Source organism: Telmatherina bonti (genome assembly GCF_933228915.1).
Source record: "Telmatherina bonti genome assembly, chromosome: 13".
Taxonomy (NCBI): Eukaryota; Metazoa; Chordata; class Actinopteri; order Atheriniformes; family Telmatherinidae; genus Telmatherina; species Telmatherina bonti.
Genome location: NC_136611.1, coordinates 7,312,545 through 7,337,155, shown reverse-complemented (window position 1 = coordinate 7,337,155; position 24,611 = coordinate 7,312,545).

The window sequence follows — 24,611 nt, the reverse complement described above, 5'->3', positions numbered from 1 at the left end:
TCTGTACTTTATGCTGCTTCTCTGGAGACAGATTGGACTGAAATGCAAATATTCTGCATCTACATGCATGCAGAGTCCACCTTCAGCACCTCCCTCGTGTTGATTTGGCCTCAAACGCTTGTAGAGAGGAAAGAGAAGATGGTTGATCTAAATTTTCTGAGGTGCTGTTGTCGTACCCCTCTGAGCTTATCACTTCCTTTATCTTTGCTGCAGCAACGTCAGCTGATTGCAAATCAACAATGTCAAACGGCTGTTATGCTGACGCGGCGCAGAGGGAGAAGTGTGCATTTCACAAAGAAGGGTGAAAACACACCAGTTACAGTGTCTGGGAGGGATCAGCTCACATCGCTCTGGTCCTGTGTGTGTGTGTGTGTGTGTGTGTGTGTGTGGGTGTGTGTGTGTGTGTGGGTGTGATACAGCTGCCTCTGTTTAGCAACCAAACAGATCATCTGTAACCAACGGTAAACACTCTGCATGCAGTAATGTTAGCGTCACACTCAGCACATTTTCTTCTGAATAAAAAAACAAAATGAAAACTGAACTTTTATAACCAGAATGTTGCTACATCAGACGTTCGCGGTCGGCTTTAAACTTTGTATACGAGCAGTTCAGGGTTTCAGATTTAAAGGAAAATCTGTGACCAAGAATCAATCAGGAAGTTGGTAAAGAAACAGACCAGTTAGCATTTTTACCATTGGTGATAAATCTTATCGATTCTCATCTTCACTGAGATTAATTGGTGGCAAAGATTCAACAAAGTTCCTCAGAAATTTTCTTCATGTTGACATGAAGCATCAACCATGATGAGAATCTCCCGTTCCACCACATCATGATGAGAATCTCCAGTTCCACCTCATCACCATGAGAATCTCCCGTTCCACCTCATCACCATGAGAATCTCCAGTTCCACCTCATCACCATGAGAATCTCCCGTTCCACCTCATCACCATGAGAATCTCCCGTTCCACCTCATCACCATGAGAATCTCCCATTCCACCTCATCACCATGAGAATCTCCAGTTCCACCTCATCACCATGAGAATCTCCCGTTCCACCTCATCATGATGAGAATCTCCAGTTCCACCTCATCACCATGAGAATCTCCCGTTCCATCTCATCACCATGAGAATCTCCAGTTCCACCTCATCACCATGAGAATCTCCCATTCCACCTCATCACCATGAGAATCTCCAGTTCCACCTCATCACCATGAGAATCTCCCGTTCCACCTCATCACCATGAGAATCTCCCGTTCCACCTCATCATGATGAGAATCTCCCGTTCCACCTCATCACCATGAGAATCTCCCGTTCCACCTCATCACCATGAGAATCTCCCGTTCCACCTCATCACCATGAGAATCTCCCATTCCACCTCATCACCATGAGAATCTCCAGTTCCACCTCATCACCATGAGAATCTCCCGTTCCACCACATCACCATGAGAATCTCCCGTTCCACCTCATCACCATGAGAATCTCCAGTTCCACCTCATCACCATGAGAATCTCCTGTTCCACCTCATCATGATGAGAATCTCCCGTTCCACCTCATCATGATGAGAATCTCCCGTTCCACCTCATCATGATGAGAATCTCCCGTTCCACCTCATCACCATGAGAATCTCCCGTTCCACCTCATCACCATGAGAATCTCCCGTTCCACCTCATCATGATGAGAATCTCCCGTTCCACCTCATCACCATGAGAATCTCCCGTTCCACCTCATCACCATGAGAATCTCCCGTTCCACCTCATCATGATGAGAATCTCCCGTTCCACCTCATCACCATGAGAATCTCCCGTTCCACCTCATCACCATGAGAATCTCCAGTTCCACCTCATCATGATGAGAATCTCCCGTTCCACCTCATCATGATGAGAATCTCCCGTTCCACCTCATCACCATGAGATCTCCCGTTCCACCTCATCATGATGAGAATCTCCCATTCCACCTCATCATGATGAGAATCTCCCATTCCACCTCATCATGATGAGAATCTCCCGTTCCACCTCATCACCATGAGAATCTCCAGTTCCACCACATCATGATGAGAATCTCCCGTTTCACCTCATCATGATGAGAATCTCCTGTTCCACCTCATCATGATGAGAATCTCCCATTCCACCTCATCATGATGAGAATCTCCCGTTCCACCTCATCATGAGAATCCCCCGTTCCACCTGATCACCATGAGAATCTCCCGTTCCACCTAATCACCATGAGAATCTCCCGTTGCACCTCATCATGATGAGAATCTCTCATTCCACCTAATCACCATGAGAATCTCCCGTTGCACCTCATCATGATGAGAATCTCTCATTCCACCTAATCACCATGAGAATCTCCCATTCCACCTCATCACCATGATAATCTCCCGTTCCACCTCATCATGATGAGAATCTCTCATTCCACCTAATCACCATGAGAATCTCCTGTTCCACCTCATCATGATGAGAATCCCCCGTTCCACCTCATCACCATGAGAATCTCCCGTTCCACCTAATCACCATGAGAATCTCCCGTTGCACCTCATCATGATGAGAATCTCTCATTCCACCTAATCACCATTAGAATCTCCCGTTCCACCTCATCACCATGATAATCTCCCGTTGCACCTCATCATGATGAGAATCTCTCATTCCACCTAATCACCATGAGAATCTCCTGTTCCACCTCATCATGATGAGAATCCCCCGTTCCACCTAATCACCATGAGAATCTCCCGTTCCACCTAATCACCATGAGAATCTCCCGTTGCACCTCATCATGATGAGAATCTCTCATTCCACCTAATCACCATGAGAATCTCCCGTTCCACCTCATCACCATGATAATCTCCCGTTGCACCTCATCATGATGAGAATCTCTCATTCCACCTAATCACCATGAGAATCTCCAGTTCCACCTCATCATGATGAGAATCTCCCGTTCCACCTCATCACCATGAGATCTCCCGTTCCACCTCATCATGATGAGAATCTCCCATTCCACCTCATCATGATGAGAATCTCCCATTCCACCTCATCATGATGAGAATCTCCCGTTCCACCTCATCACCATGAGAATCTCCAGTTCCACCACATCATGATGAGAATCTCCCGTTTCACCTCATCATGATGAGAATCTCCTGTTCCACCTCATCATGATGAGAATCTCCCATTCCACCTCATCATGATGAGAATCTCCCGTTCCACCTCATCATGATGAGAATCCCCCGTTCCACCTGATCACCATGAGAATCTCCCGTTCCACCTAATCACCATGAGAATCTCCCGTTGCACCTCATCATGATGAGAATCTCTCATTCCACCTAATCACCATGAGAATCTCCCATTCCACCTCATCACCATGATAATCTCCCGTTCCACCTCATCATGATGAGAATCTCTCATTCCACCTAATCACCATGAGAATCTCCTGTTCCACCTCATCATGATGAGAATCCCCCGTTCCACCTAATCACCATGAGAATCTCCCGTTGCACCTCATCATGATGAGAATCTCTCATTCCACCTAATCACCATGAGAATCTCCCGTTCCACCTCATCACCATGATAATCTCCCGTTGCACCTCATCATGATGAGAATCTCTCATTCCACCTAATCACCATGAGAATCTCTCATTCCACCTCATCATGATGAGAATCCCCCGTTCCACCTAATCACCATGAGAATCTCCCGTTCCACCTAATCACCATGAGAATCTCCCGTTGCACCTCATCATGATGAGAATCTCTCATTCCACCTAATCACCATGAGAATCTCCCGTTCCACCTCATCACCATGATAATCTCCCGTTGCACCTCATCATGATGAGAATCTCTCATTCCACCTAATCACCATGAGAATCTCCCGTTCCACCTCATCATGATGAGAATCTCCCGTTCCACCTCATCACCATGAGAATCTCCAGTTCCACCACATCATGATGAGAATCTCCCGTTTCACCTCATCATGATGAGAATCTCCTGTTCCACCTCATCATGATGAGAATCTCCCATTCCACCTCATCATGATGAGAATCTCCCGTTCCACCTCATCATGATGAGAATCCCCCGTTCCACCTGATCACCATGAGAATCTCCCGTTCCACCTAATCACCATGAGAATCTCCCGTTGCACCTCATCATGATGAGAATCTCTCATTCCACCTAATCACCATGAGAATCTCCCGTTCCACCTCATCACCATGAAAATCTCCCGTTCCACCTCATCATGATGAGAATCTCTCATTCCACCTAATCACCATGAGAATCTCCTGTTCCACCTCATCATGATGAGAATCCCCCGTTCCACCTAATCACCATGAGAATCTCCCGTTCCACCTAATCACCATGAGAATCTCCCGTTGCACCTCATCATGATGAGAATCTCTCATTCCACCTAATCACCATGAGAATCTCCCGTTCCACCTAATCACCATGAGAATCTCCCGTTCCACCTCATCATGATGAGAATCTCCCGTTCCACCTCATCATGATGAGAATCTCTCATTCCACCTAATCACCATGAGAATCTCCCGTTCCACCTCATCATGATGAGAATCTCCCGTTTCACCTCATCATGATGAGAATCTCCTGTTCCACCTCATCATAATGAGAATCTCCCATTCCACCTCATCATGATGAGAATCTCCCGTTCCACCTCATCATGATGAGAATCCCCCGTTCCACCTGATCACCATGAGAATCTCCCGTTCCACCTCATCACCATGATAATCTCCCGTTGCACCTCATCATGATGAGAATCTCTCATTCCACCTAATCACCATGAGAATCTCCCGTTCCACCTCATCATGATGAGAATCTCCCGTTCCACCTCATCACGATGACGATCTCCCGTTCCACCTCATCACCATGAGAATCTCCCGTTCCACCTCATCACCATGAGAATCCCCCGTTCCACCTCATCACGATGACGATCTCCCGTTCCACCTCATCACCATGAGAATCTCCTGTTCCACCTCATCACCATGAGAATCTCCCGTTCCACCTCATCACCATGAGAATCTCCCGTTCCACCTCATCACGATGACGATCTCCCGTTCCACCTCATCACCATGAGAATCTCCCGTTCCACCTCATCACCATGAGAATCTCCCGTTCCACCTCATCACGATGACGATCTCCCGTTCCACCTCATCACCATGAGAATCTCCTGTTCCACCTCATCACCATGAGAATCTCCCGTTCCACCTCATCACCATGAGAATCTCCCGTTCCACCTCATCACGATGACGATCTCCCGTTCCACCTCATCACCATGAGAATCCCCCGTTCCACCTCATCATGATGAGAATCTCCCGTTCCACCTCATCACAATGACGATCTCCCGTTCCACCTCATCACGATGACAATCTCCCGTTTCACCTCATCACCGTGAGAATCCCCTGTTCCACCTGATCACCATGAGAATCTCCCGTTCCACCTCATCACCATGAGAATCTCCCGTTCCACCTCATCACCATGAGAATCTCCCGTTCCACCTCATCATGATGAGAATCTCCCGTTCCACCTCATCACCATGAGAATCTCCCGTTCCACCTCATCACCATGAGAATCTCCCGTTCCACCTCATCACGATGACAATCTCCCGTTCCACCTCATCATGATGAGAATCTCCCGTTCCACCTCATCACCATGAGAATCTCCCGTTCCACCTCATCACCATGAGAATCTCCCGTTCCACCTCATCACGATGACAATCTCCCGTTTCACCTCATCATGATGAGAATCTCCCGTTCCACCTCATCACGATGACGATCTCCCGTTTCACCTCATCATGATGAGAATCCCCCGTTTCACCTCATCACCATGAGAATCTCCCGTTCCACCTCATCACCATGAGAATCTCCCGTTCCACCTCATCATGATGAGAATCCCCCGTTCCACCACATCACCATGAGAATCTCCCGTTCCACCTCATCATGATGAGAATCCCCCGTTCCACCTCATCACCATGAGAATCTCCCGTTCCACCTCATCACGATCAGAATCTCCCGTTCCACCTCATCACGATGAGAATCTCCCGTTCCACCTCATCACCATGAGAATCTCCCGTTCCACCTCATCACCATGATAATCTCCCGTTCCACCTCATCATGATGAGAATCTCTCATTCCACCTAATCACCATGAGAATCTCCTGTTCCACCTCATCATGATGAGAATCCCCCGTTCCACCTAATCACCATGAGAGTCTCCCGTTCCACCTCATCATGATGAGAATCTCCCGTTTCACCTCATCATGATGAGAATCTCCTGTTCCACCTCATCATAATGAGAATCTCCCATTCCACCTCATCATGATGAGAATCTCCCGTTCCACCTCATCATGATGAGAATCCCCCGTTCCACCTGATCACCATGAGAATCTCCCGTTCCACCTCATCACCATGATAATCTCCCGTTGCACCTCATCATGATGAGAATCTCTCATTCCACCTAATCACCATGAGAATCTCCCGTTCCACCTCATCATGATGAGAATCTCCCGTTCCACCTCATCACGATGACGATCTCCCGTTCCACCTCATCACCATGAGAATCTCCCGTTCCACCTCATCACCATGAGAATCCCCCGTTCCACCTCATCACGATGACGATCTCCCGTTCCACCTCATCACCATGAGAATCTCCTGTTCCACCTCATCACCATGAGAATCTCCCGTTCCACCTCATCACCATGAGAATCTCCCGTTCCACCTCATCACGATGACGATCTCCCGTTCCACCTCATCACCATGAGAATCTCCCGTTCCACCTCATCACCATGAGAATCTCCCGTTCCACCTCATCACGATGACGATCTCCCGTTCCACCTCATCACCATGAGAATCTCCTGTTCCACCTCATCACCATGAGAATCTCCCGTTCCACCTCATCACCATGAGAATCTCCCGTTCCACCTCATCACGATGACGATCTCCCGTTCCACCTCATCACCATGAGAATCCCCCGTTCCACCTCATCATGATGAGAATCTCCCGTTCCACCTCATCACAATGACGATCTCCCGTTCCACCTCATCACGATGACAATCTCCCGTTTCACCTCATCACCGTGAGAATCCCCTGTTCCACCTGATCACCATGAGAATCTCCCGTTCCACCTCATCACCATGAGAATCTCCCGTTCCACCTCATCACCATGAGAATCTCCCGTTCCACCTCATCATGATGAGAATCTCCCGTTCCACCTCATCACCATGAGAATCTCCCGTTCCACCTCATCACCATGAGAATCTCCCGTTCCACCTCATCACGATGACAATCTCCCGTTTCACCTCATCATGATGAGAATCTCCCGTTCCACCTCATCACGATGACGATCTCCCGTTTCACCTCATCATGATGAGAATCCCCCGTTTCACCTCATCACCATGAGAATCTCCCGTTCCACCTCATCACCATGAGAATCTCCCGTTCCACCTCATCATGATGAGAATCCCCCGTTCCACCACATCACCATGAGAATCTCCCGTTCCACCTCATCATGATGAGAATCCCCCGTTCCACCTCATCACCATGAGAATCTCCCGTTCCACCTCATCACGATCAGAATCTCCCGTTCCACCTCATCACGATGAGAATCTCCCGTTCCACCTCATCACCATGAGAATCTCCCGTTCCACCTCATCACCATGATAATCTCCCGTTCCACCTCATCATGATGAGAATCTCTCATTCCACCTAATCACCATGAGAATCTCCTGTTCCACCTCATCATGATGAGAATCCCCCGTTCCACCTAATCACCATGAGAATCTCCCGTTCCACCTAATCACCATGAGAATCTCCCGTTGCACCTCATCATGATGAGAATCTCTCATTCCACCTAATCACCATGAGAATCTCCCGTTCCACCTAATCACCATGAGAATCTCCCGTTCCACCTCATCACGATGAGAATCTCCCGTTCCACCTCATCACCATGAGAATCTCTCATTCCACCTAATCACCATGAGAATCTCCCGTTCCACCTCATCACCATGATAATCTCCCGTTTCACCTCATCACGATGAGAATCTCTCATTCCACCTAATCACCATGAGAATCTCCCGTTCCACCTCATCATGATGAGAATCTCCCGTTCCACCTCATCACGATGACGATCTCCCGTTCCACCTCATCACCATGAGAATCTCCCGTTCCACCTCATCACCATGAGAATCCCCCGTTCCACCTCATCACGATGACGATCTCCCGTTCCACCTCATCACCATGAGAATCTCCTGTTCCACCTCATCACCATGAGAATCTCCCGTTCCACCTCATCACCATGAGAATCTCCCGTTCCACCTCATCACGATGACGATCTCCCGTTCCACCTCATCACCATGAGAATCCCCCGTTCCACCTCATCATGATGAGAATCTCCCGTTCCACCTCATCACAATGACGATCTCCCGTTCCACCTCATCACGATGACAATCTCCCGTTTCACCTCATCACCGTGAGAATCCCCTGTTCCACCTGATCACCATGAGAATCTCCCGTTCCACCTCATCACCATGAGAATCTCCCGTTCCACCTCATCACCATGAGAATCTCCCGTTCCACCTCATCATGATGAGAATCTCCCGTTCCACCTCATCACCATGAGAATCTCCCGTTTCACCTCATCACCATGAGAATCTCCCGTTCCACCTCATCACGATGACAATCTCCCGTTTCACCTCATCATGATGAGAATCTCCCGTTCCACCTCATCACGATGACGATCTCCCGTTTCACCTCATCATGATGAGAATCCCCCGTTTCACCTCATCACCATGAGAATCTCCCGTTCCACCTCATCACCATGAGAATCTCCCGTTCCACCTCATCATGATGAGAATCCCCCGTTCCACCTCATCACCATGAGAATCTCCCGTTCCACCTCATCACGATCAGAATCTCCCGTTCCACCTCATCACGATGAGAATCTCCCGTTCCACCTCATCACCATGAGAATCTCCCGTTCCACCACATCCCAAAGCTGCTCTGCTGGATGTAGATCTGGTGACTGTGGAGCCGTTGGAGGACAGTGAACTCATCGTCATGGTGGAGATAATGTGAGCTTTGTGACATGGTGCATCATCCTGCTGGAAGTTTCCATCAGAAGATGCTACACTGTGCTCAGAAAGGGATGGACATGGTCAGCAACAGTACTCCAGTATCGTCATGCTGGTACAAAAAGTGGTATGAGAAAATACAGCAGTACGACACTCGCAGCCTGAAACATTGATCCAAGGACGGATTGATGCATATAGTCATGTTTTACCTTATTGATATCCTACCAGATGAATGTGGAGCTGCGAACTTGGTGAGTCTGTGTGAGTCATAGCATCAGTCATCTCCCACCAGTCTGTCCGTTATCCTCTGACATTATCCACCTGTTAGATATTTCTTTTTCTTCAGACCTTCTCTGGAAATCCTACAGATGGCTGTGAGTGAAAATTCCAGCATATCAACAGTGTCTGAAATACTCAGACCAGCAACATGTCACGTTCAGTCACATAAATCTCCTTTATTCCTCATCCTGATGCTCAGTTTGAACTTCAACAGGTCATCTTCACCATGTCTATGTGACTCATAAATATATTGAGCTGCTGCTGTGTGATTGGTTAGACATCTGTTTACAACCAGCTGAACAGGTATTCCTAATAAAGTGGTCGCTGAGTGTAGCTGCTTAAACAAAAACCATCGACCTGACCAACGCACTTGGATTGTTATTCCCATCATGTCATTTGCAGATAACATCCTATAGATATGTTGACATCTTCAAATGGGATGAGATTACAACTCTCAGGGCAAGTGGTTACAAATCAATATGTGCACATGTGTACATAAATGTGTGTGTTTGTGCAGTGTGACAGCGGTTGGCTGCTGAGCAGACGGTGATGGTGTTTGTCTGCACTAACTGCCACTGATAAGTATCTGCTGAAGTCCTTACTCCAGCCTTATTCCCAAAGCGTGAGATGTAACATGTCAGCAGAGGGAACTGGATTGTTGACTCACCACCTCCTCCTCCTCCTCCTCCTCCTCCTCCCTGTGCTCACCCCTCCATGTCCTCTTATCAGCAGTTGTAGTTCACACAGTAGCATTTTGTTTAAGGGTACCCAGGTGTCGTTTGCCATATAGAGACTTCAGTGACTTTCCTTCATGCTGTGATGTTTGGAAAAGAAACACACACACACACACACACACACACACACAAAACAGTCTGGGAAATCAGTCTTGGTTCTTGTTTCAAGGCTTAGAAAGACAGAGATGAGGTCACCGAGTGTGTTTGTAGCTAATACAGACTGACGTGCTCATATGAAACAACACAAAGCTGACACTTCTTTATCACCCAAAGGACAATAAAAGCTATTTCTAACATGTAATTCATTCACAGTAAACTCATTCTTTATTCTCGTACTCTCTGTAAATGACACATTTGACAGATTTTTAGGCTTTTCCTTTCAGCAGGCGAATTTTCCTTCAAAACTCAAATATGAAAAATCCTTACAGTAAAATCAAAGTCTTCATTTATATTTTCAGCGGTCAGTTTTGGCATTATTCTATTCTATTCTATTCTATTCTATTCTATTCTATTCTATTCATTTAGCAGAAGCTTTTATCCGACTTACATGTAAGAGTGAGAACAACACAAGCAAGAAATTAAACAGTAGAGGACATCGTAGATAAGTGCTGGTCAGTCCAGTTTTTTTATTTAGTTGTGATCGTAGTGATTCAGTGGATCCATACAGATGTATGTGTATCTGACCCTTCCCTAACCTGCAGCGTCTGATTTATGGACACATCCGGTGCCAAAGTGCATAAAACTGCAGTTCCCCCCTCATCCACTAGGGGCTCCAAAACAAAGCGAATCTCCATAGACTCTCATGTTAAAAAGACCAACTTTACAGCAGAAATAAACATGTTTACAGCATGGTACAAAAATCCATTTTAGGTTTAATAGGTCAGGTTTGCCTTCATGACAACTGCAGGGGTAGTGAATTTTTTTCTAACTCGCTCGTTTAAAAGTAATTTTATCTTGAAATTCGACATAATTAGGAGCGTGTCCTTTTGATTGACAGGTACCCGATATCCCGCTTCAAGAAGGAGGAATGTAGAACAACTGCGGTTTTAAGCTGGGTAACAGCGTGACTTAAGTTTAGCTCGCTTACTTATTTTAGCTGGTTAGCTCCGTGTTAGCTCGGTTAGCTCTTAGCTACAGGCGGGTCGGAGTTTGCTCTATGTCAATCATCCACCCTCAACCTCACAGCCCCCCTCAGCTCTACCTATTTGCCCATTTTCATATTTTCCGGGAAAGAAGTTATGCCTGCATGCTGCCAAGATGGTGATGGTAGGAACCGCCCAAAGAGCTTCAATTTAGCTCTTCAGAAATCTTCGGGTGACGTAACGGAGGCTCCGTTCATCTTTTATATACGTTTTGATGGTATTCCATTAACTTGCAACACTGTTGTTACGGTCCTGATTACCTTGCATACCACCACGTGCTACCACAGGCAGCAGCTGGTTGCACCATCTGGACAGACGCTGGACAGCGCTCTACAGTGAATGATGAGGGTGTCTTATCCAGAGAGCTCAAAGTTGTTTTTTGTATTAATGACATGTAAATGTAAAATAACTAACAGTTCACAAAGGAATATTTAAAAAAAAAAAAAATCACATGTAAAAAGTAAATAATAAGAATAAAATCATTTGCAAATTTAACCTATATCTAAATGATTAAATTTGATATTTAATAATCAAACTAATAAACTTTATTTATTTATTTTTTTGCAACTGCTCACTTATTTGGAATTTGATGAATGCAACATGTTCCAAAAATCTGACTGTGTCACAATCAGCCTTGCTTCCTCCAGCATTGCTGCTTGCCACACCCCTAATCAGTTCACTGCTCTCACCTGCCTCTGCCACCTGTTCACAATCCCCATCAGTTCAGCCTGCGCATATATGCAGCCTCCACCATTCACTCACTGCCAGATTGTCATTGCTCTCATGCCTGACCTTCCAGCACGCCGACCGCAATTGCCTGCCCGTTACCGACCTGATCTGTCCCCGACTTCCGCTTCCTGCCTTGCCCTTGGAGCCTGCTCCCCAGTGGTTACTGGGTTTCTGTCCTGGAGGACCCCCAACCGTGAGTTGTGGATCTTCACTCACCTTGTTGTGCTAGGTGTCCACTCTGTCGGTCCAGAGGAAAGTTACTCTGCCCTGCTCTGCTCTACTCATTGGGAACCAGAGTTCAACTCCAGCACCGAACCTCACCAAGTGGCTGAAATAAAAACTGTTAATCTGCCCAGATCTCTTGTGCTGCTTTTGGGTCCTTTCTCCGATCATTTCAGACTGGGGTGACAAACGAAGATAAACAAATCTTTTTAAATTATCGAAAGATTCAACTGCAGATTAGTATTATTCACATTCATTAAATGGAAAATAAAAGTATCATATGCAATAATAAAATGATGAATTTGATTAAAAAAAAACAACAATGTACAATAATCTGCATTAAAACAGTAAAATATAAAACAAAAAAAAAATCCTCACAATTAGCATAATACGTAATAATAAATCACATGTTTTGTATCAGCAGTCTAAAAATGTTATAAATGTATTATTTTGACTGGCTAATGTCAATGTTTCTACTCCACAGTATCAATATGTCCATCCTCATCAATAGCAGGGCGATTCAATTCAGTCCTATGAAGCCTGCAGGTTTTCAGAGTTTCCCAGCTCCAACACACCTGACTCAAAATAATGAGTCATTGTGCAGAAATTAATTGGCTGTTAGATCCATTTAATTTGGGTCAGATGTATTGGAGAAGGGAAACATTGAAAACCTGCAGTAGTGCAGCGCTCCTAGGACTGAAAAGATCTATTGTCAGAAAAAGGGAACGTCCTCTCCAGTCGGTTACCAGCGTACTTCTCTGATGTTCACGGCCAAATGGAACCAATTCAGGACAAAAACAAAGTCAAAAGTTTAAGTGAACAAAAGAGTCATGAAACCAAAACTTAAATGATGCTAACAATTAAAACAAAACAAAAACAAGGCCAACACTTAAATAAACAATGAGAACATGACTGGGCATGGAGCGTCAGTCATCAGCCTGCACACCTGATGCCGATCAGACTCAGCAGCATTTCTGCCTTCGTCTCAAGCATGTTCTTGTGTTTCCCAGCTACTACAGACCAAAAGTACACTGACATACTTTGTTCTATTTAAGAATCTTCTCTTCTGAGTGAAATGATCCAGAAATATCTAAGTGGTCGTTTGTATTATTCACAAACTATGGAAAGGAGCGCCAGTGCTAATCTTTAGCAGAGAAATCATTCTGCATATCTCCTGTCACATTTCCTGTAATGAGGTTAATGAATAGAACGTAGGAGAAGAGAGAAACAAATATTTTTATTGGCTGTTCGACTGTACAGCTCTGCATCCAATCTAGGAGTTGAAAGTCTGGTTCTGTCGCATCCTTCACCTTTGCTACATCTCTGTGCACAACCCCATCAGACACCATATCAGGTAAGATATTTTCCTCTCCATCGACCCCTATATCTGCCCCAAGCTTATCTCTCTGTGTTTTTAAGGCATGAAATTTGAACGTTAACCAACTAAACTAAGATATTTATCTCCCATCTGAGTTTGCATTGTAGCTAACACGCTAGCGGCTAATGTAACCTCAAAAAAGCAGTTAGCATGACTGTTAGCATGACTTTTGACTCTTCAATCTTTGTTAGTCAGAGCATGCAGAGGCGTATTCAGAGAAGAAGTTATGTAGTTGATCAGATACTTGAAACGAAAGACCAACAAAATGAAAATATGACGTGATGTATTGTGGATTTTCCTGCTATGATACAACGGCTCATTCTTCTCCTGCCCTGCTTGCCCATATTGCATTTGGCTGCCCTGCAAGTGACTGTGTGGTTGGCTTATTGCTTTATCACCTCCAGAGTTGTCTCATCACATAGCGCGCGCGCGCGCGCGCGCGCACACACACACACACACACACACACACACACACACACACACACACACACACACACACACACACCTCTATGAACCCTTCTCCAGGTGTTGAGCCAAATCATCCATCCCACTGTTGCCATTGTCACGCCACTGACTCCATGCCCATCTGATACGCCACAATCCTTTGCACATTAAGAATCTATTAGGTACCACAAACTCATACACACACACACACACACACACATTGGCAGAAAAATCCCACGGTGGGTTATTTTGACTCTAGAAATAAATGGCACATGCTGTATTTTGCATTGGCGGTCAGCAGGCGTGAAGGAAAGGGTAGGATCTCTATTCATTTTCACCAATGTTGTTTCTTTCGGCCGCTACCAGCAGCAGGCGGAGAAACACCGGCAGGTTCCTGCATTCCTTCCCAGCACCTTGTAATCCAATAAGAAATGTGTAGCTCTGCAGCTTTTTGACAAGTAGCTCCCACTTAATTATGATGTTGTTAGGGCTGACAGGCCTGTGGGGCCAATGGGGGCAGAAAGCTGGCGGTTTGCGGTTCAAAGGTGCTGAGAATATCCTGGGACGGGTATTTTAAATGTATAACTTGAAATAATGTGCTGTGGAGGAAGAAAATGATCTCTGTAGGCTGAAGGTAAATTTAAGCCAGGAGTGTTTTGAAGCATAACTTGCAAATGTGAGTATTAAATGGCAAAGAATGAAGTAGCAGTAAAGGTGAGAACAATTTTTGCCTTTAAAGTGATGTGGCTGTTCAGTCATTTCATGAATTGGTCTGTACAGCCTAGAAAGTAGGTCCAAGGGTTGGTACAAGACCAGCTCTGGTGTGTTTCCGTTATGTTTTATGGTTTGAAACAAAACTATCTTTACTGTCCAAGATAGTTTTACTGTTTTCTTTATGTGCACATGAAGGACTGAAACAGTCTGTCAGAATATGGCCAACGTTTTATTCAGAATTGATTGCATTCAAAGCTTCATAATAGATCTTTTGTTTTTTTTTTTTCATTTACAGTCAAATTAACTGGGTTCGTTTGTTCATTTATGTTCTCTTTCGAAGGTTCTACAGCATAAAGTGTCAAAGGCTACCATTCTGCAACTTTGAGTAGCAACCCTTCTCCAACACACCTGAATGAAATATATACCTCATTACCAGGCCTCTGCAGAGTTGAATGACATGCAGATGAGGAAATTTAACCATTTAACTCAGGGGTGGATATAAGGCTACATTCACACCAGCCGTGTTGATTCCAATCCTGCTCTGTTTGTTGGAAAATCCGCTTCGTTTGGGGGTAACGTGAATGCGCAAACTAATTCTCATTCAGAAGAAGCGCATTCGGTCCGCCTGTAAATGCTGGATTTAGTGTGTTTTAAGTGGACAGTAAAACAAAGTGCAGCTTGGGTAAACACAAGCAAAATATACACCACCAGTCAAAAGTTTGGACACAGTTCCCCATTGAAATTAAATTAAATGAAAAATACTTTATCAATCCCCAAAGGGAAATTCAATATTGTAGTATATAAATAATTTGAGGAGGTCTTGTTCCGGAGGCTGATGGCTGCTGGCAGGAATGATCTTCTGTATCTTTCAGTCTTACATCAGACCTGAAGAAGCCTCTCACTGAACACACTTTGTTGTTTCAAAGTGTGTTCAGTTTTAAATGGAATTAAATGGAAAAGTGTGTTCAAACTTTTGACTGGTAGTGCATATATATATATATATATATATATATATATATATATATATATATATATATATATATATACATACATACATATGCATATATATATATATATGTGTATATATAAACAGCAGCGGGGAACTATGCAGGACCACAGTCCTGCAATTGTTAGGAGTTTTCCTGCGGCAACACACCTCATGCATCAGAATTAGTTAGCAGACTCGTGCAGAGCTTGACATCCGACTCTGCACGAGTCTGCTAATAACCTGATGATTTGAGTCAGGTGTGTTGCAGCAGGGAAACACCTAGCAATTGCAGGGCTTTGGCCCTCGAGGACTTGAGTTGCTCACCCCTGTTCTGGACGGGAGAAATAGATGACGGTCAGACATGGAAGAATTTGATAAAAGAAATCTGATCAACAGACCAGTAGGATGTGATTCAGTTCTGCCTCTGGTGGAGAGTGATACACGTTTGTTAAAAGGTCTGATTTGAGAGTAGAGGACTTGATTTAGGCACCAGGTTTTATTTTATTCTGCTGTTTATTAATCAAACCAGTTTCCCCAGAAAACTTTCACTAGGTGTGTTTTGCTCCCAGACCAAAGTTTACTGTTTTATTAATCTATGGTTGTACATTTTAACATGTTTTAGTCTTGTATTTAGTCTGTAATATTGATCAGTCTTTACATATTTGATGCTGCCTGTATTTTTATCTGGAGTTTGCGTTTCCTCCCCGTGTATGTCGGGGTTCTCTCAGGGAACTCCGGCTTCCTCCCACTGACCAGAGACATGCATGTTAGGTTAACTGGTTTCTCTAACTTCTCCTAGGGAATGAATGTGAGTGTAAACGGTTTCTTATCCCTCTGTGTTGCCTCTGTGAGGACTGGCAACCTGTCCAGGGTGCACCAGGTTATGCCTGATGATAGCTGGGATGGGATAGGCTCCAGCTTCCACGGTTAGTTATCTGGCGACCTCCTGACATGATCTCCTGACCCTAACCCATTTCTGGGTGAGATAATATAATTAAAAAGCAAGGAGTCATATATCATGTGGAAGAAGAAAAGGTGAAAATGTTTATGGTGCGTCTCAAACCGCTGATGTCTTGTGGATTAGATCTTCCACATAAAGGTTCTCAGGGTGGAACAAGTCAAAAGCTTAGTTATTTTTTACTTTACGTGTGTTTCTGTGACGCATGTGTTGCATATATTTTCATACGTCTTTGCAACCTTTACCGCCTGTCCCTTATAACTATGTAGTCGGCCATGTTGGATTGAAAAATTGGAATTGAGAGCTTGATGCGTTTCTGCATCAACACCCTCCACTTCAAATTTCCAACCACGTAAACACACCCAAGAAAAAAGTTCTGCCCTGATGAAGTGTCAAGAATCACCAAACCAGGACTGCAGGGGATGTAAAAGCTGAACGTGTTTATGGCTCATTTGACCCAAATGAGGGGTAGAAAGCTGCTGGGAGCTAGAGCCTGTCTGGCTATCAGATGAGTGGTCGGGTTCAATCTGGACGCCAAACCATCAGAGGACAAATCTTTTTTTATTTCTTTCGTTGTTTTCCATCAGCAACCTGGACTGTTCTGCTACTCACTGAATAAAGTTTGCTTTATTGTCTCCAAACCAGTTAAAAAAAACAGCATCCTTGTTACTCAACACAACGGCTCTTTGTCCTCTTTGTTTCGTCCAGCCTTCTGTGGAAACCATTTGTTTCTACGGAGCTCATTTGCAAGTTCAAGCTACTTAAAGGTTTGTCTCGACTCCTCTGGAATCATTTTGAAACATTCACGCGAGGATCCAGGAGGAAGGCAAATTCAGCCACTTCAGATCCAGATGATAGCCACATTTGCACGTTTATGCAAATGGTTGTAAATCTTTGAGCAGCCAGGGATTTACAAAGACGAACCTTGAGACAAAACAATCATCTTCCGCTTAATTTAAACTTTATTTGCACCAGTTTTTTATCTTTCAATAATTTCTTTAATTGCTGTTCTTTTAGCTGCTCTTTGTTTACTCAATTTGAGAAAAACTGTCTTTTTATTTAGTGACTTAAACAAACTTTGCCATCCTCTCCACCTGGTTAGCTTCTGCAGGGCATTTGCTAGTTAAACATTCATGTAAATTCAACTCTTTGTGTGGCTTTGTAACCCTAAAGAAAATATCACAAACCTCTGCAGTGTTCTGTCAGACTGGGCTATGCACACTTACTTTAAATGTTATTTCTGTCAGGGTTGTTGTGTTTGCTGCCTTCTGCAGCTCCACTCCTTTCATCCAGCACTGTAAGAGTGCAGCATGAATGGGAGGAAAAAAAAAAATCAGTTGTGACTGTTGTTGCCACGTTGGCACGACTGCATGTCTAGAGGTCGGTGCAGATGGTGCAGCTGTAATCCAACAGTGATAAATGACCAATGCACCTGGCTCACGCTAACTAGAATAAACACCCCGATTGCCAAGGTTAACACTTAAAAGTTCCTATTTGCATAAGCTTTTAAGAGTGTATTCAAATAAATATGGCCTATGTACAGCCTCCCCACAGGCAAACTAAATGGCTATGTTTAGAGTGAGGTGTGTACTTTTTATCCTATTAATAATAAAACAAATAATATTCAAATAGGTGCTCAGCAAGACATTTTGGTATTAAAATTTGCATAAACAGATCATTTGTGTAACAATTAAAAAAAAAAAAAAAAGTCAAACAATGCTACAAAAACAGAAGTTTGTCAGATTTACTTCATAGATATGCCTGATAGAATGAACTTTTTTTTATATTAATCTTTCAAGTGCAATGTTAATATTACACATGCAGCACCAAAATGTGTTATAATTAACCCTTTTATGCATGATGTGATAAAAAACAATGAAACTTTAAAAAAAAAAAAAACATTATTTTACCTCTACAAATATATGCAATTATACTTTTTGTTTATTAGTGATATTTAGAATTTATAACGATTTATGATTTATTTTACTGTATTCTATAAAATATTGATAAAATATATAATAATTTTATGCAAATCTTCTATAAAATATAGCTGTGTCATTTTCTTTTCCTATTTATTGCAAAGGCAAACTTGCGTAACTACATTATGTAACTTGCGTAACTGCAGTTATATCATATATTTATTCTCCAGTGAGTGGAAACGTATTAGATGACTCAATAACATCCACTAAAGTGTTTTATATCCAAAAATACTATTCTCATTCATGAATATGGAAGAAAAAAGCTTGTAAATAGGTGTCCACTACATGGCCACTATGCATGAAAGGGTAATGTGAAGTTCCCTGGAATGAAGAAATCAATAATTCAATGTAGCACAGTTGGGTTATTTACCTGGGTTTACAGGTAAATAACGGTGCTGTTTTGGTGCTGCACAGCAAGAACAGATTGATTTGTGTTAAATAGGGTTTTAAATATTAATTAAATATAACAATAATGCGAACTTAATAAAACAAAACTAATTAAATCAAGAGAGGGATGGTGCCATTAGGATAATAATATAAAGTAATATCAATTTTTTGGTGAACTGTAGAAAAACAAACAAACAAAAAAAACTTTCAAGGACCGTTACAGCAACAACCAAAGTATTCGTGAATGTTGACTCTGGTGTCACTTCAACTTGGTTTAGACGAATGAAACTATTGGTTCAGTGAAGATAAAACATGGAGGATGATGATGATGATGATGAAGGAAGAGCTTTTTACCATGAGAAGTAAATAAACAGTGCAGCTTCTAACGTATTTTCCTCCGGGAACTGTTGTGTGATTCATGGCTTTGTTGTAGTTTATTTCCTTACAATTGACATGCACCGAAAGGAGCTTCTCAGTCTTTAAAACCTTGCAAAGTTGCATATCCTGATTCAGTTTGTAATTCAAATGAGAAGTTTTACATTTTCTCGTGTCTGCAGTTGCCACTGAAACAGAACAAAGCAAGTTTCCCTTGAGGAGGAACTGGAATTAAGCAATACTCAACAGCTGCAGGCTAAACACGTCTGAGTTTCATCATGATCAAGCTGTCGACTGTTGAAGGGTTGCGGGTGTGTGGCGGATGGTGGCATCTTGTGCACACGTGATGTTTCAATATGTTATGCAGGCAAATGTCTTTGCACAAAGTGTTTTTACAGTCAGAGACAAGTTTAATAATTCTCCTCAAAGCAGAAATTAAAACTTCAGACTAGAATTTCCTGCATGGACAAAGTCCGACACGTTTACTGGTTTGTCAAACTTCATCTGGAAGAGCTGATGCAGCTCGTGTGTATGCAGACAGAACAGTGATGTTCCATATCATACCAACTTTTTTTTTTTTTTTTCTAAAGCTGCATTTTAAACAAAGTGCTGTACATCAGTCTGTGTTACTATTTATGATGTCAAACTGCCACTGTGGTGGAGTATCACAGAAATGGGATCATTTCATCAATGTACCATTATTCATTTAAACCCTGAATCAGTCTGTAAGAGCCCAAATCAAACGCTGGTCCAATGACAGCATGAGAAATGAGGCGGTTTTGAGGGTCATGACAGTCCCGAAAGTCTACTTTGACGTAGGACAATGAAATTCGGCGCACACGTGTAACTCCCCAAGACCAGCAAAAAAAGTCCATTACCTGTTGCCGTGGCAATGGGGTGTCCGCCATCTTGGCCTTCATGCCCATTTTCTCACTTTATGCGCATTGTAGATCTACATAGAAATGCATTATAGCTTCACCAAAGTTAACAGCATTTATATTTGTTTGGTACTTAATGTGTTGCATTCGGGGGGTCTTCAGCATGAAGCTTGGACCCGATGGATGCCAATTGCCGCTTTAATTTCTCATGTTGTGTCATTGGACTAGGGTTTAATAAACTGAAAATGACGTCACCCGTAGGTTTTTGAAGGGCTGAATTGAAGCTCGGTGGGCGGTTCCTACCGTCGCCATCTTGGCAGCGTCATGCGCGTCGTCTCGCCCGGAAAATACAAATAGGGGCAAAGAGGTGGAGCTGAGAGGGGGGCTGTGAGCATCATGGCGGATGATTGACATTGAGCGAACTATGAGCTGCCTGTAGCTAAGAGCTAACCGAGCTAACCTGGAGATAACAGGAGCTAACCAGCTAACGGAGGTGAGTGGGCTAAAGCTAAGTCACGTTGTTAAAAAACCGTGGTTGTTCTATGTTCTTCTTACTCGAAGTGGGAGATCGGGTCCCTGTCAATCAAAAGCACACACCCCTAATTATGTCAAATTTCAACATGAAATTACTTTTGAATGGAGGAGTTAGAAATAAATTCACTCCCCCCACAGGGGATGTTGCCGCTTGGCTCTTATAGACTGATTCAGAGTTTAAAGGAATAATGGAACAGTGATAAAATTATGCCATTTCTGCATTTCACGCATAGATTACTGCAATTCCCATCTGGCTGCATGCTTTTTTAAACCTCTGCAGATGATCCAAAATGCTGCAGCGTGTCGGGTTTTCAACCAACCCAAACAAGCTCATGTCACTCCGTTGCTAATCGCACTTCACTGGCTTCCAGTCGCAGCACACATCAAATTCAAAGCTTTGCTTCTTGCTTAAAAAACAAGAACTGAAACGGCTCCTGTCTACCTTCTCTCTTTAATCCAGGCCTACACTCCCTCTCCACAGCTACGTTCCACCAGTGAAAGACGTCAACTTTTCACAGGGGCTAAGAGGGTCAAATTTGAGTGAGCTGTGCTTACAAAAATTTGCATTTGGAAAACAATAGGGCCCAATCAATACTTTGTATAGCTTGGACCCTAATAACACAGAGGAAAGATGAACAAAACTAAAGGCCCATTTATGTCCGTTGCAGAGGACTGATACACAGATGAGTGTACAGGTTTGTCCGTCTGCTGTCCGTCACCTGCAGACTTTGGTCGATTTTCAAGGAGCTTAGCTATCTGTAACTTGATGCAGAAAACAAAGCAAAACCACTGGAAATCATGGGGGCAGTGTTGAATTGTAAAGCGGACACACAACTAGCGAAAGGAACAAACCAAAGAAGAAGAAAGAGGACGAGTTTTTGGCTGTGTCCGAAAGTCCACACTGTTCCCTACATAGTGGTCATGCCATTTTCTATGGGGGTCTGGATGTCCAGAGAGAAAAAAATAGTTCACTCAAAATTACCTACAATGCATCTGGAAAAGTAGTGAGTATCGATGGACGGGTCAATATGGACCATAATGCACTGTGCGAAAGAGCTTAAAGTGCCAAAAGTGACAAACATAAAAGCAGGTTAAGAAAAAACTATAGATCATTCTTTTTATAACCTTGTTTGTTGAAATAAATATGCTACAAAGAAAAAATTAAATACAACTTTTTTGTTTTCCACACGAGCTTGGATTGGATTTGGAATGACGTGGTGGTTGCTGCGGTGACAGCTGGTAGTCACGTGATCTGCGACAAGGAGAAAATAGCCGGCTTCATGTCCGAATTTCTAGCAGAATGAGTACACTATATAGTCTGCTATATAGTGTAGCCTTATGTAGTCAGTGAGGGGTTAGAGAATACATTGGACATTCAGACACAGCCTTGGAAAGGTATAGGAAGGGGTTCGAAAAGCTGTGGCAAATCCTCCATAGCAACCCTGAAATGTTCCATGGCAACCTGGCAAAAAGCCACAGTGCTCGGCTGAAGCGCTTAACACCATTTAATAGAAAGTTTATGTCAAAGTAAACTTTTTTTGCCCAATTCTATGGGCCATTTTTGGCGTTTCTAGGGGGCGCTGTCGAGTCATTTATGCATTGAAATGATAGCAACTGCAGTTTGTTGGAATTTTAGAAATTTACAGCTTTTTTTTTCTCTAAAAACTGTGGTAGAAAGGCAGCTTTGGTTTGTCTGGAAAAATGTGCTGTTCTTCTTTCCAGGAACACCAGTTCAGGTAAAATTAGATTATCCAGTAAAACAGGGGCGTCCAAAGTCAGTCCTTAAAGGCCGCTGTTCTGCAGGTTTTCAATGTATCCCTGTTGTAACACACCTGACTCAAATGAAATCAATCCAGCAGCCTACGAAGCTCTGGCGATGACTCTTTAATTTGAGTCAGGTGTGTTGAGGCATGGATATATCGAAAACCTGCAGGATTGTAGCCCTCGAGGACTGGAACTGGACACCCCTGCAGTAGAACATCATACTGGTTCGTTGTGGAATTCTTTAGTAGTTTCTTCTGTTATATAAATATTGTATTAATCAGTAGTTCAACACAAACATGTGCAAATAATGCTGAATGTGGGTCAGTATTTCAGAGCTATTGAACAGTAACAGCTGTAACTTCTTTACCGCCCGCTGCAGCGTTATATTTATGGCTTGACCTTCCAGTAAGGAAGTAATTTCAACCCAGCTGGAAGCTCATTACACAATGACAAAATGTTGGTGTGCAGGTCCTCAACTATCATGTGTTTGTCTTTACAGAAAACCAGAAGTAAACAAAACATACAAAGTGAATGAATGCAGCACATTGGTTGTGTATCAAAGTTAACACCCTGTTGATTCAGTTTTAGCAGCAGCTGTTTTATTTTTTTTCCCTTTTTAGTTCTTCTTATGAATGTTATTGAAACAATCTTATGTCAACGGAAAACCTGCCGAGCTCTGCAGGTGCAGGGCGAAGATTTAACCTTGGAGTTGATCTGACAGAACCTGTTGCACACTTTGTGACACTTTGGTCCTGTTTAGTCAACACGTCCTGGCTATTCTGTCTGTTTTCACATCAACACATTTTGTTTCCTGTACAATGCAGTATGAAGAAACTGGCTCCCATTTCTTATCTTCCCAGGTGTTGGAAGAGTCTGTTTATGCTGTTACTCAGAGATCTTTATGTCAACCAAGTGTGCAGACAGTATTTAGTTCAGAACAGTGGATGTTCCTTATCCGATTAATCTTTTCTTTCGGCTGTTGTGGTTCTTTTTTTTTTTAAAAAATCTGTTTGCAACAAAGAACAATTCAAGGCACTTGTTTCTTTTTGTGACCTATAATCTGACATATAAACATGACCCCCATGTAAGTAACATTGGTTGCAAGAGATCAGTTACTATTTTAATTGTTTAGGAACTGACATCAAATGATAAAGCATTCATATTAACTCAGCTTTAGCATTGGGATTATAGTAAAAGAGCTTTAAGACAACTTCAACCTGTAACTAAACATACTTCTAATTCATAAAAAGTTGGGAAAGGCATGAAAAAATAGAGGAGCTGAAGTGCGATCCTGTCAGACATGCCGGACGTAATTGATCATGAAAATGAGTTATTATATCACTAAATATTTGAACTTTGTGTCAGCAATAAGACTATTCCAGAAGAAGACACTGGGTGAATCAGACATAAAATCTAATGACTGCAGGTGAAAAATAAAACCCACATACGTGATACTACTTATTACTTCTCCTTGGTTTTTTTACTCAGCCTGAGCTACATGAAAGTGTTTTATGGGTAACTTGTGTAACATGGGGGGAAACCATCACTGAAGTGGAGGTTTGGACACTCGGCTCATCCAATACATCACCTGTAAGTCTATCTTTGAGTAAGACAGTTGACCTTGCTTTGATCAAGGCGATTGAAGAGTTCCCTCCAGTCACAGGAAGGTGGAGGTGGTGGGGGTTGGGGTTTACTCACAGTTAGCCAAAGAAAAGCACTAAAATCTTTACATTGGTAAAAAGAGGATTGTAGTAGCTTTAAATGTAAAAGAAATAATCAGAAGGCAAACAGTGAAAAGGGCATTTAGACCAATGGAGTTAAATTGAAACTTTTTTAAATTATTCATTAGCTCCATTATTAGCTTGCTGGCACCAGGTTGAACCTCATTTAATCTTCACAACTGTTTTAATTTTTGGTGTCTTGTCAGCGCACTAACACTACTTCACGCACTATATTTCAGTGTGTAGTGCGTTTACACTGACTTTTGCGCAAAAAACTCAGTGCACTGAAAGTACCCGGATGCTGCCCTAAACCCGCCCATAAATGCAGTG